Genomic DNA, 13,137 nt, shown 5'->3' with positions numbered 1-13,137 from the left:
GTTTCCCCTCCCCCCCCTTTTCATACCGCGCCCCCCCTGCCATGGCTCTGCGCCCCCCCACCCCCCCAGGGGGCGGGCCCCACACTTTGGGAAGGTCTGGTTTATACCGTTTCTAAAAAAAAATTTAAAATTTAAAAAATTAAAACAATCTTCGGCCCATAAAAACGAAAAATCACCATCGGCCCAGATAGCTAGTCCAGCTAATGTTGTGCCAGTAAACCCTTCGTGTGCCAGCTGTGGTACACGTGCCCAGGTTTGCCGACCCCTGCTCTAGTCTAATTTTTTTTCTTACCTCCTCTGAGCCAATCAGCCTTCATTCTGCGTAGTTTAAATCTCAGTGCCCTTCTGTAATTCTTCCTTTCAGGCAGCCTGCTAGTGACTTTATAAAGTTGCCTGCCTCCCTGCATCTCTGCGTCACTCAGAGCTCCATTCTAGCTTCCATCTTCATATTCACCACCACCTGGGAGTCATGTCCTAATTCCTATCAAATTCGGATTCCTTTCTGCCAAATAGCTTAACTGAATTCTGTATCTCTACTTCTACCAAATGAGCTCTCCTTATTGAAATATTGTCATGTAGTATGTGCACATGGGTTGAATGTTGTTAAGTTTTGTTGTGAGAGTCGATGCGGTTGTTGATTCTTCTTAGCAGGGTTCCATTTGTCAAAATCCTTCTGTGGAGTTTCTTAGATTGAGAAATTTTCTAAACAGTCATGAATTTTCTCAATCTTCATAGCCAGTTGTGTTTTGTATATGCTATTACAACATACTCTTACACGCATATGTACAATTGGCAAAATACCTTGTCGTAGTGTTGGGTATTATTAATACCAGGTGGTAAAAATAATATTCCACTGAGTGCAGATTGGCCTTTGTGAACACCTTTTTATGATCCTGCTACTTACCATCATTATGCTTACTATAATATAACCATTGTTTTAATGTTTTCAACAAGTACCTTCACACATTCACACTCAACTTAACTCCTGTGACACAGAGGCTCTTAAGGACTCCACAGTTTACCACTTTGCTTACTTTAATGTGTGTCTGCCTCCCTAACAAGTACCTACATTCAGTTGGTAGCTTAAAGGTGGGATATAATCACAGTCCATGCAAACATGGTACTGAGCACTCAGACAGCAGCACCAATAATTAACCTGTTGTCCTAGATTTTTGCATTTAAAATGAAAGTCTTGGTGATACCGAAGTCAGATGGAAGATAGTGTTGGTAAAACCCAACAGAAACCTTTCAAAGTACCATTTTTACTTTTTTGTAATAAAATATTATTATAGTGCATTACTATTCTGCTTAGCACTACATTTGATATTTGGCATGCACACTGGAGCAGACAGGGATCAAACCACCAACCTTCCAGATTACAGTACCTGTGCTACCTCCTGAGTCACACTCACTCCAGTAGTAATGTTATCCCCACTTTTATTTAAGAAAAAAAGTGTCAATAGCAGGCAGATAAAAGTTTACCAGCACAGCTAATTATACGTATTGGACTCATAATGTTGTTGGTGCCACAGTTTCTCTGTCTTTTTCCATTGTTGAGTAATCCCACTGTTGCATAACTAGAATGTCTCCAAGGTGCTGAAGTCAACTATGGCACAAAGCAATAATGTAATTTTCCAATACAACTCAGCTTGCTTGTTAAATAGTGGCAACAGTCTTATAGATCCCATGTGCTGCTGAGTTACAACAGGCTAATTAAATAGAAAAAATTATGAATCCTGGTCAAAATAGCTAAACTTTTCTAATAAACAATAAATGCAATTGACTGTGATAATCTGTGCATTTAGTGGCAAGTGTTTCCCAAAACATCAGCATTTACCCACACTATGTTGTGTTCCTTTGCCAAGGGGATAACGCATTTGTTTTTAGTGATTGAAAAGAAATATCTTTATATTGTTTTGTTTTGTTTTGTTTGTCTTACTGAAATCAAGCCCACTAAATGGTGGCATGACAAAGAACTGCCCATGTTGGTATAGTTATTCAACCTCCTGGGAGACAAAGTCATCAAGCAATTAGACTGTGGTGTTGTGGTTGTTCTCACTGTGTGATTGTCGGCGTGCATATGTCTGTAGCTGTTATTCCACAAATGGCCGCACAAGACGTAATATGCAGGTGGCCTATCTAAGTGCTCCCATTATGCCGTTTTCCCCCATAAGCATGGCACAGATGTTACACCCCTGTGGGGGAACAAACAGCAAAGTAAATGAGGAGAACAACCCATATGTATGACTTTAACTATATATGAGTGTGCACACACGCACATGCACACACACACAAGCCAAGCTTCTGCTGCATCATATCTTAAGCTAATATGTGCCATTTCTTTAAAACAGCAGGGGTGTTTTGTCCACGTGTAGACACACATGCTTATAAAACAAGAGTATGACAGCAGCTGTCAGTGTGCAGAGTGACAGTTATTTTAAGTGCTGCATAATGATTAACCGCTATCTTGGTGTGGATGTTTGTGTGACTGATGGTTGGATGAAAAGATCACCAGATGCTGGTATCGAGCATGAAAATGGTCAAAGTGTGAATATCCTTCCTCTCCCTGTAAGTCTTATACAGTCCTATAAAACCTGCTAGTGACTTTATAAAGTTGAGGAGACCTGAGGTTCAGTGGAATATAAGGATATTATACAGAAACTAGAAAAGTTGAAAAATACAGAAAAAGTTCGTGTTCTCTGCTGAGATTTATTTACTGCTGATACACTGCTCTTCTGTGGAGTATCAGCAGAGTTTCATTATTTCATATCTTTTTCTTCAGGAGAGGAGGGAAGTGTTATGTGTATATTTATGGCTCCTATGTATGTGCATATAAAATACTCTTTAGGGCTTAGACTGCTCTGTCAGTTTCCCCAGTTTAGTTGTCAGATACCAGAAGATAGTATAATCGTTATACTAACCTAAATTGAGCATGCATAGTTAGCATGCTTAATCTCACATCAAAATTCTTCATCTGTATTTTCTGAAGACTATGAGGTTTTCAATAATATCTAAAGAGCGCTATTTTGGCACCCAAAATTAAATAACGCTAAATTTAAATAAAGCTTGTTTTATGCATCATGAAATCAGTTAATCAGTGTGAGTTAATATTTGGTGTAATCAAAACTTAAACATCTGAAATGAGTGTAATACAAAGAATGCACATTGCCTATAGTGGTTGTTGCGAAAGACCACCATTCACTTGAGATACCTTTACTGGAATAACATACATGACTCCCTGTAAAAATCATTCATCTGGAGGTGTGGCTGTGCTGTTGATCCTGTCCTTCAACTCGCCTGTAAAAAGATGAAAGCATATCTTTCATTGGTGATAGAGAATGATGGTTATAACCATTAACTGCAACTGTAAGGCTGGTATTGTATTCACTCTATGACTGAAATCTGTCATTCTGCCAAAATGCAGCTCTTAAAGACATCTAATGTAGGGAGAAGGACTTTTGAAAGCCTTTATGGATGATTTTGCTAATGTGGTAGACAAGCAAAGATTAGCAAAACTTTACATGTGTGTAGGTGGAATGCAAATGAAAGAGTTTGAAAGTAGGTTTGGACAAACACATATTTGATTAAACTGAAGAAAGGGAATTCTACATATACAGTAAATTGCATTTATGTAATATATATGTTAAAACTAATTATGCTTACTTGCATACAGTTTTCTTCAGAAGATGTAATACGGCACGTAATAATACATGTAATACTATATTTGTGTGTGATCTTGTCAAGTACAGAGAGACTTGTAGAACAGTTACTTTTGGCAGCTTCAGCCTTATAAAACACCCACAGCTTCACTCACTCATCATCTCTGCCTGCCAAACAAACTCAAAGAAGAAGAGATAAAAGGAAATCTAAACATCAAGAAACTAGCTGACATGTTGCTGAGACAAGGTGTTTCTGGATCTGTATGTGTTTTACAAAAGTTCAGCCTGTATGGATTTTTGTAAAAAAAAAAAAAAAAAAAAAAAGTCAAATGCAAGTTTCCCTTGTTAACAGTCCAATTTTACAATATTTTTATAACAGTCTGATACTTGGTATATATAGTAGAATGCTTTTTATTTATGGACAGTATATAGTATATTTGTCTTCCTCTGTCAGCTGCTCCCGTTAGAGGTCACCCAATGACTGTATAAAAGATGGACAATGCGACAGCCAAAACGTCTCTATCGCCCCCTGGTGTCTGGCTGCAGTATAGGTCATAAACCCCGCCTCCTCCATGTTAGTGAATGGGACGGGGGTCCGACTAAAATACATTTATTCTCCTCAGATAATTTTTTTCCAAAGATTCTTTCTTTTGTTTTCAATAGTTCTCATCACACTGATTAATGTCCAAGGGGTCTCCTTTCCCATAAGTTTGATTCTACCGCGGCGATGTTAAATTGGGGTGAAACGTCATCATAACAGCTTTGACTGGCAGCTGCAGTCACGGAGAAACTTGCGTATCTCTGTTCGCGAATAGCAGATAGAGCGTAGGCTCTGAGAGGAGGGCCAGCATTTACACTACGAAGACACGACCGAGTGTTTTAACCTGACAGCCTGAGGTGTTCTTCAGTAAACTGGACTACCTGACAGAAGGACTTGAGGCCCCGCTGCGCTTTTTCGGTAAGTTAAACGTGTTTGTAAGCTAATCGGTAACTACCATCCTTAGCTAGGTCCTGAGACCTAGCTAGCTAAAATGAACACTCGGCTGTGGTGGTTCGTTTAGCTAACCCGTGCAGGTGAATGAATTTACCCTGACTAAAGAAATCAAGAGAAACGCTCCGGGCTACTCAGTCACTAATTACTGTTACTGTACTTTTATAAAAAGTATTATACTGTAAAAGCAACCGGCTGCACTCTGCTTCAGCTCCTGTGCAGAGCTGAATATTAAATATGTGCAAACAACAGCATGTTTTCAGTCTCTTGCCACATCTGTAAAGACAGTAACAATTTTTTAAAAGCTTGTACTTCAGTAACTCATTAATCAGGAACTATGGATTAAAGTACTGTAATACTGAAAAATGTAAAAGAACTTAAGATCCTGAGTGTGTGAGGACAGAAGGATCAGCTTTATTTCAGTTTTGAGGGATAAAATTTATATTTGAGTTTGATGGTTCTGTTCTGTTTGTGATTACAAGGGCTGCCCTCAGATTCAGACCTCAGCACCACCCAGTGACAGCAGACAGATCATCCAACATGTTCACATGTTAATTGCAAAATGAACTGATGAAAACAGTGCAAAGGTTAAAGTACCACATGTGCTGTCAGTGAAAGCTGCAACTGTTTTATTGATAAAGTTAAGGACAAAAAAACAAAAGGATTAATCACCCATGTAACTGTGTCACTATATATCAGCATTAACAGGACCTCGTTTTTCACCGACCTGCTGATCTCAGACCTGCACAGCTTCTGTTTTAAACACTTGATGTACTCAGCTGCATGAAGAGCACGTTTGAGTTTCTCTGACACAATTGACCCTGTGCACGAGAAAATGCTAACTTCCTGGTTTGAGACCGGATGTGGGGTTGTACATTTCCGGTAGCTTTACTTTGCGGTCAATCACTAATGCGAAGATATACTCCAAAATCATGTCCAAAACTCGAAAACGGAAAGATCGCGTTAGGTTACAAAGAGCACAAGGTGGGAACACTCACCACTGTTGTGTCATAAAAATCTAATGATCAATTTTGATGTTTAAAGAGTTTAGATCGATCAGTTGTTTACATCACTCAACACAAGCAGAACTGCATTACTGCAGAAGAAGACACATCGTCCACATTCAGAAGCACATCTCTGTATAGTGACTGGTCTTATGATTTAAACAGGCAAATGTTCAGCATTTAAACTACAGGTGAAGAATAGTCAAACCAGATGTTTCCCCGTTATGTCGATATCAGCTAGTCCAGTACACACCTACACAGCATGTTAACAAACCGTGAAAAAAAGCCACACAAAAAAATGAATGATTGTTGGTAAGGGTTTCTATACATTAGTATTTACGAAGGTATGTTGTGACTTACTTTCAAAATTACAGTGGTCCCTCGCTATAACGCAGTTCACCTTTCACCTCGCTGTTTCGCAGATTTTTTAGTGCAAGTTTGCATGCTTATTTTTACATCACATTGTGTCCTGCGTCCTGATCGCTGCTGACGATCTCCTCCGTGACGTCTCTCCTGTACAGTACAGAATCGCTGCATCGATCGCTAGCAGTGTGACTCTGAAGTGCAGTACTGTATGTCCACGATGTCCACGAAACGTTTTGCACTGTCAAAAAATAAAATTGGCTACTTGATTTCACCTATTGCTGGTTATTTTTAGAACATAACACCCGCGATAAACGAGGGACAGCTGAGAAATATAACATTTGAATCCCTTTTCTCTTTTGCCCTGAGGCGCGGGGAAAAAATATCGACAAGTCGATGAACATCATTTACAGATATATTGGGTAAATACCCAAGACATCTATAGAAATGTAAATCGCCGCTTGATTCATTCATTTGCTTAACTTGTTTTGGACTGTAAACCAGGCGCGAATAGGACACCAGAAACAAAGCTCCCCACAGGAGTTTCCGCACCGGAAGTAGCATATGCTAACGTGCACATAGTCAATTAAATAAAACCTGATGAAGGTCAAAGGTTGTCACTTGTATGTTGAACTACAAACTTGTCATCTGGAATTCTTTCACAGTTTTTTGCAGATGGTGTGTTATTTACTATATATACCATCTTTCAGTGGGTCAACAGAACTTCTGGCACAGGACAGCTGTGATGAAAAAAAGGGAAGAAGTTTCTTCAAACCTCTGGACCCAGAAACCCAGCTTGGTCCTGATGGTCTCCCTCACTAGTTTCTCCCCAGGGTGAATGTAGCTGTTGATATAATATGGACTCTATTATTAAATGAAAAAAAACAAACAAATTAGACTACACTACTGAAACGTTCTGCTGATGTTTTTACCAGGCTGTAGAGGGCTCTAAAGATTTAAACAGTTTTAGATCCATTACACTCACAGTCTTATGTTAAAATCTCAAAGGACAGCATTATATTTTTGATATTAACAGTAACTCTGGGCCTCTGTGGAGTGTGCAGATGATCTCATCGCTGTCTAAAAATGGATTAAAAAAAACCATAAGGAGTGCTGAATCATTCAATAACACAGACTATTAGAGTAACAGGTGTGTAGCATCGCTAACTAGCTAGCAACAAGCCTCCAACACAGTGCGTATGCTAGCGGCTAATCTAGCAAACAAATTAACAACAGAGTGATTTTAGATGTTTTAGAACTATAAGACGATAAGCTGTGTGTCTTTTTTTTTTTTTATAACAGTGACATGGTTGTATTTACCTTAATTTAACGAGTCGTCAGTCGCGGTAAACCAGCAAAAAACTTGAGCCGGGCTACGTAAAAAGTGTAGGGGGGCGTGTTTGCGGTCATGTCCAGCGGGTGTGTGGGCAGAAGCGTTACACAGTCGCTCCACCTCAAGTCACTACTGCACAGACTCTGGCTCCAAATTTGCAAGATGGCAGCCTCCACAGGCGGGGTATTTTGGCTTCATTTTTGCACAATGGGAGGAGGCGGTGTTGCGTCGACCATCTTTTATACTGTCATTGAGGTCACCACAGTGCATCATCTGCTTCCATTGTGTTCTATCCACAGCATCCACTTCTGTCACACCAACTCTTTTCATGTCCTCCTTCACTACATTCATGAATTTTCTCTGTGGGTTTCTTCTTTTTCATCTTCAACATGTTTTCTCCAATATGTCCACTATGCTTCTACTCATTCTAATCCTGTCCCTCTTGGTCACTCCATACAAAAATCTTCAAATCTGCCACCTGCAGCTTCACCTTCTGTCTTTGTGTCATTGCCACTGTCTCCAAACCCCCACCTTCTTGCAAACCTTCCATTTAACCCTCACTTCTATTCTTCTGTCATAAATCACCTGTGACACTCGTCTCCACCTGCTCCACTTTGTCCTAAACTCTCTTCTTCACTTCTCTTGTGCACTTTTGCTTTGGATGGTTTACCCCAGCTAACTTCACTATCTCTATTGTCTATCTCTGTTGTTACCAGATGACATGTTGGTTAAATGTCAGTTTTAAAAAAAAACACACACACACTTTTTCTTCCATGACATTCCAATCATTTCTTTTTTCCAATCAAATTAGGATATTCATTTAAACCTTAATTATCTTTTGCTCTCTCACTCTTTTTCTCTCGTCAGGCTGGCTGTTGGGCCGTATGTGCAGCAACAACGATGTCCTCGTTGCTATGGAAACGTGAGAGGGTGAACTTTTGTCAGATGCCAAGAGCTTGCTCCAACAGAAAGTGTTGGTTGTGTGTGCATGTGTCTGTGTGTCTTAATGTACGTGCACACTTGCACATGGTGTCACCATGAGTGTGTGTGAAAGAAAACAGTGTGCTTATCTTTGAAGAAGACTGCAAATCCCCCTTCGGTCTGTCACTCTCACTCCTCCAGCAGCGTGACTCTCTTTCTTTTTCAGCCACACTTTCCGTAGCTTCGATTATCTTTCATTCAGATACACCCTTGCCACATGCTTTCACCCTCCCTGAAGTTGACATAAAGAGACTTTACGTTCTCATCACCTCTTCTGCTCTCAACTCCTCTCCTGCCCGTTTCTTCCTGTTTCCTTCCATGAAAGTAAAACAAGAAAACTTGCTGTGTGCTTTGCTGTATTTCTGCAACTACACTCCTACCTTGCATTGTTCCATGATATGCAGATTCTCTCAAAGTACAGACTGCATTGATCTTTTCTGTCCTCCCTCTCATTCACCCCATGTCTCCCTCTATCCATTATCCTCCCTTCATTCTACTCTTTCCCCCTCCTTCCTTTCTAATGACCTCTTTGCTGATTCAGAGACAATGAAGAGTTATGGCATATCTATATAGCTGTAACAATAATTAAGGGGAAAAAACTATTAGACTGTACTGAAAGATAAACAGCATAAGTACAGCACAGCATCTGGTGACAAAAAATGTTCCTCTCAAAGTGTCTCGTCATGCAGCTTCTGCAGCATTTTGAGAAAGATTCAGGGGTGAGATCTGTGATTCAGAAGTGTGTGTGTGTGTGTGTGTGTGTGTCCTAAATTAGGTGAATGACTTGTTGTTGCTGTGTGGATCTGCCTGCCAACACAAAGGCCCTCTCTTCGACTTCAGTTAATCAGTATGCAGCTCCTCTCCACATCACTGTCCTTGTGTTGTAAAAACATACACACACACACTCTGACACACACATAGATGCAAATAAACGCACACTTCATCGGAATTTTGTTCCTGACTTCACCATTGTCCTTGTGGTATAAATATCACATATACAACAAAGAACACAGAAGCTGAACTGAGTCCAAAGTCCTGAATGCCCGTGTGTATATATGTGGATGTTTTCACATTCGCACAAACTTACTCCAGCTCCTCTCTCACACACACATGCATCCATACCAAAGATATCCTTGTGAGAAACCATGATATTCAAGAACGCACACACACACACGCACACACAAACACACACCCACACACACACGTGCAAACACACACACACACTGGGGTGATAAATAAAGCAGTGCGAGCTCAGCAGCAGCCCTTTGCCATGTCAGGCTTTACTGATGTGTCGACCAATCCAAGGGAGTGATTCAATCAGGTCTGCAAAAGAACAGCCTAAACTCAGATCTACAATGTGAACACACAGGCAAACACACACATCAACACAAACACAGACACAAAGTTTAAGGGAAAGTGAGTTTTTTTTCATCTTTTTCTCAAAATTAGTTTTCTGTTTCTCTTGTTGTTACTATTTTGTAAAAAAGAATCTTGTTCAAATGACTGAACTATTTCTTCTCACTTTTGGCTACACTTTTAAAAGCTAGTTATTGTGACAACACGTGAATAAATTACATGTAACTCTTTGACAATGACATTAAAAAAACAGTGAGGTAAAGCTAATTAAGCAGGGTTAGCACAGAATATAAATAGGAGAGGACAATGGTGGCAAAGGTAAAGATTACAAAACACCCTTCTCAATTTTAAATGTCTTTTGAGAACTCTATCATAAATTTAGCTCTCTCAAGTGTGTGCTGTCAGACAAATGAGTGAAACCCATCCTACTCACACTGTGACAGGCACCTTTAAGATCCCACATACGTTTTTAAGCAAAATCTGGACAAACAAAAAAAACCAAAAAAAAAAAAAAAAACCCCAGCAAACAGCTTCACCTGCTTACCTATAGATAGTCGCATTTCATGAGTGTTTCACATGCAGTCTTTAACAGTGGTTTGTATTAATAACCTACTATATTCTAAAAGATGTTTAGCATAACATTGAGTTAGGGATGCACCGATACCGATACTGGTATCGGGTATCGGGGCCGATACTGTAAAATGTGTGTGTACTCATGCTCGTAAAAGTTAACCGATACCATAAACCGATACTAACTTATTTCATTAATCAGAGGGTGGCTTGTCATTTCTGTTGTAGTTTTTTAGATTGGCCACTAGGGGGACATCCCGCGCTAAACAGGCACAGGGTTAGGCGAGTGAGACTAGCCGCTCCAGATAAAAAAGAAAAACTGGAGGCTGGTCTAGCTAGGCTAAACAAAATGTTAGCAGTGTGGACTGACTTTAACTCAAGTTTTGGAAAAGCGATGAAAAATGTCAAGAGAAAATCCTCATTTTATCGCTCTGGATGACCAGCCAATGCCGGTCGTGGAAAACATAGGATTGCACCGTCTTCTCAGCATACTCGAGCTGTGATATGAAATTGTGATAATGGTGCCAAAACTTTCTGAAGAGGTAAAGACAAGCAGTGTGTGCGCGATGTCAGTCCTTGGTTTAACGGCGCAGTGGACTGATGATCCACGGGCAGATGAGGAGTTTGTTCGTCAATGCCAAATACTTTCGTTATTTTGTTTGTTTGTTTACAATATGGACACTCTGCAAAAATTTAAAAGTTTATTTTATTTCCAAACCTAATTTGTATTTATTTTATTCCAAACAGAAGTGTTTATTTATTATTCTGAAAGCTGGAGTTAGTGCCAATAGTTCAGTGATATTTTGTTAAATTACAATGTGGAGACTCTGCAATAATTTAACAGAAGTGCTTAGTTTACACTTGAAATTTTTTTGTGGTCATTTTTAATAAGATTTTATTTTTTATTGGCAGAGAATAAAATAAAACCTGTCTTCCAATTCATTGCATTTGTGTGTGTGTGTGTGTGTGTGTGTGTGTGTGTGTATGTGGTAGAAGTATCGGTTTTTGTACTCTGTATCGGCAAGTACTCAGATCCAAGTATCGGTATCGTATCGGTTTGAAAAAATTGGTATCGTTGCATCCCTACATTGAGTTACATACATGTAAGCAGGTGTGCAGTTTTGAACAACCAAAACAGGAACAAGATGCTGAGGATGATATTAGTATAAACCCATGAACACAACATGCTCAGGAATGTAAAACAATACGCTCTGACTCTAATGTCAAATGTGTGTGTGTGTGTGTGTGTGTGTGTGTGTTTGTGTGTGTGTTTCTGTCTTAACATGGACGATACAAGTGCAATACATTTGCAAGTCATTCTCAGTCCTTTATATCCTACTGAGGCCCACTGAGGCATAATAGTTCCCTCTGACATACATAGATAACCAACAGCTCCTGGCCACAATCTCAGTGTCAGTCCACTTCAAGCTCTTAAAGACCCTGGATCTGTGTACTCATGCATACTTGAGCATTCATTCACCCATTTAAGAGTTCAAAATGCAGAAAATAAAGATGGTATATCCATGTCCTCTTGTTTCTCTCTAAACTCAACAATTGAACAATATGTGATCAGTCTGGATGTTGTGTTACAACACAGACAGATCCATGATAGTAAAGTGAAGGTAGGAGCTTCTATAAGACATTAAGGGAAGTTTATAACATTAAAGCGCTGTTTTATCTCTTAGACACAAAGCACAGTTTAGGTATCCATGACTGTAATCAATAGTTTTCTGCTCTGAGTTTTGGCTCACCATAGATAAGCGCAACATAAAAGCACTATCAACAGCTCTCTGCCATTTCATGTAAACGTGTGCTCTGCTGAGACTACTACACTTCCATCTCATGCATTAAATTATATGTGTCAAAGGGTTAATTGTGCAAAGCAGGGTGCTCTTGGATTAAATTAAAGGTGAAAAGCATTTCTTTAAGGAAAAGCGCTATAATGTGATTAGTGTAATCACATTTAAATTAAGCTAGATAGATATCGCCTGGCTGGCACTTCATATTGCAAATGGGTGGTATATAATACAACGATAATACAATGGCTTGAAGCTATACGCATTTTAGGAGAAAATAGGATTAATACAGATAAGCCACAACATTAAAACCAGCTGCCAGGACACGGCTGAACCACTGGATCTCAGAAACAGGACCTATGTGGGGGTATTCTGCAGTATCAGGATTGCATGGGCTTTTTGTTTACGGCCAAAGATCCTGCCACTGGCTTGTGTTTGGTTTGCAACAGTGTCATGGTGGGTCACCACGACCGTCACAATTCCCCAACACAACACTGGATTTGTAAAGTGATGATCAGCACTGTTTTCTTAATCATAATGCTGTCATTGTTGTGAGTAATTATTTTTGTTCTGTTCAGTGAGTAAATATATTAAAAGTTATGTTTCCTACAGGTTAGCAGCAGTCATCTCACCTATAAAACAATAATCTGATACAGAAAGACAAAGAAGGGTGGGGCAGAAGCTTGTTGGGGTCAAAGTATTAGCATGTGATAGAAGTGACATAAAGTATGAGGCCCTCAAAGGGAGATGAAAAGAAAAAGAAAAACAGGTGAAGGGGAGAAAGAGGGCGGCCACCTCTCTCCTTTTTCTTTCTGTCTTTTAGAATCACACACATACACAAATGCACACCATGTCTTTCCTTCTCTCTGTCTCTTACATCAACCTGCCTGTCAACCCTGCCGACCCAAACGATCCATCAAATGCTGCTTCTGCTGCTCCAAGAGATGGAGGGAAGGATAAGGATGTGAGAGAGGACGAAGAGACTCTGGTCAGAAAGAGGGAGTCCACTTTCAAAGCTACTTCTGAGATACAAGACGACAATGGACTGGCTGACCAAAAGAAGAGGCCTGAGGCCACTGAGGAA

The sequence above is a fragment of the Neolamprologus brichardi genome, chromosome 14 (genome assembly GCF_056152115.1).
Source record: "Neolamprologus brichardi isolate AB-2024 chromosome 14, ASM5615211v1, whole genome shotgun sequence".
NCBI lineage: Eukaryota > Metazoa > Chordata > Actinopteri > Cichliformes > Cichlidae > Neolamprologus > Neolamprologus brichardi.
The sequence above is the reverse complement of the archived record's forward strand: the minus strand, read 5'-3'. Positions refer to the sequence as shown.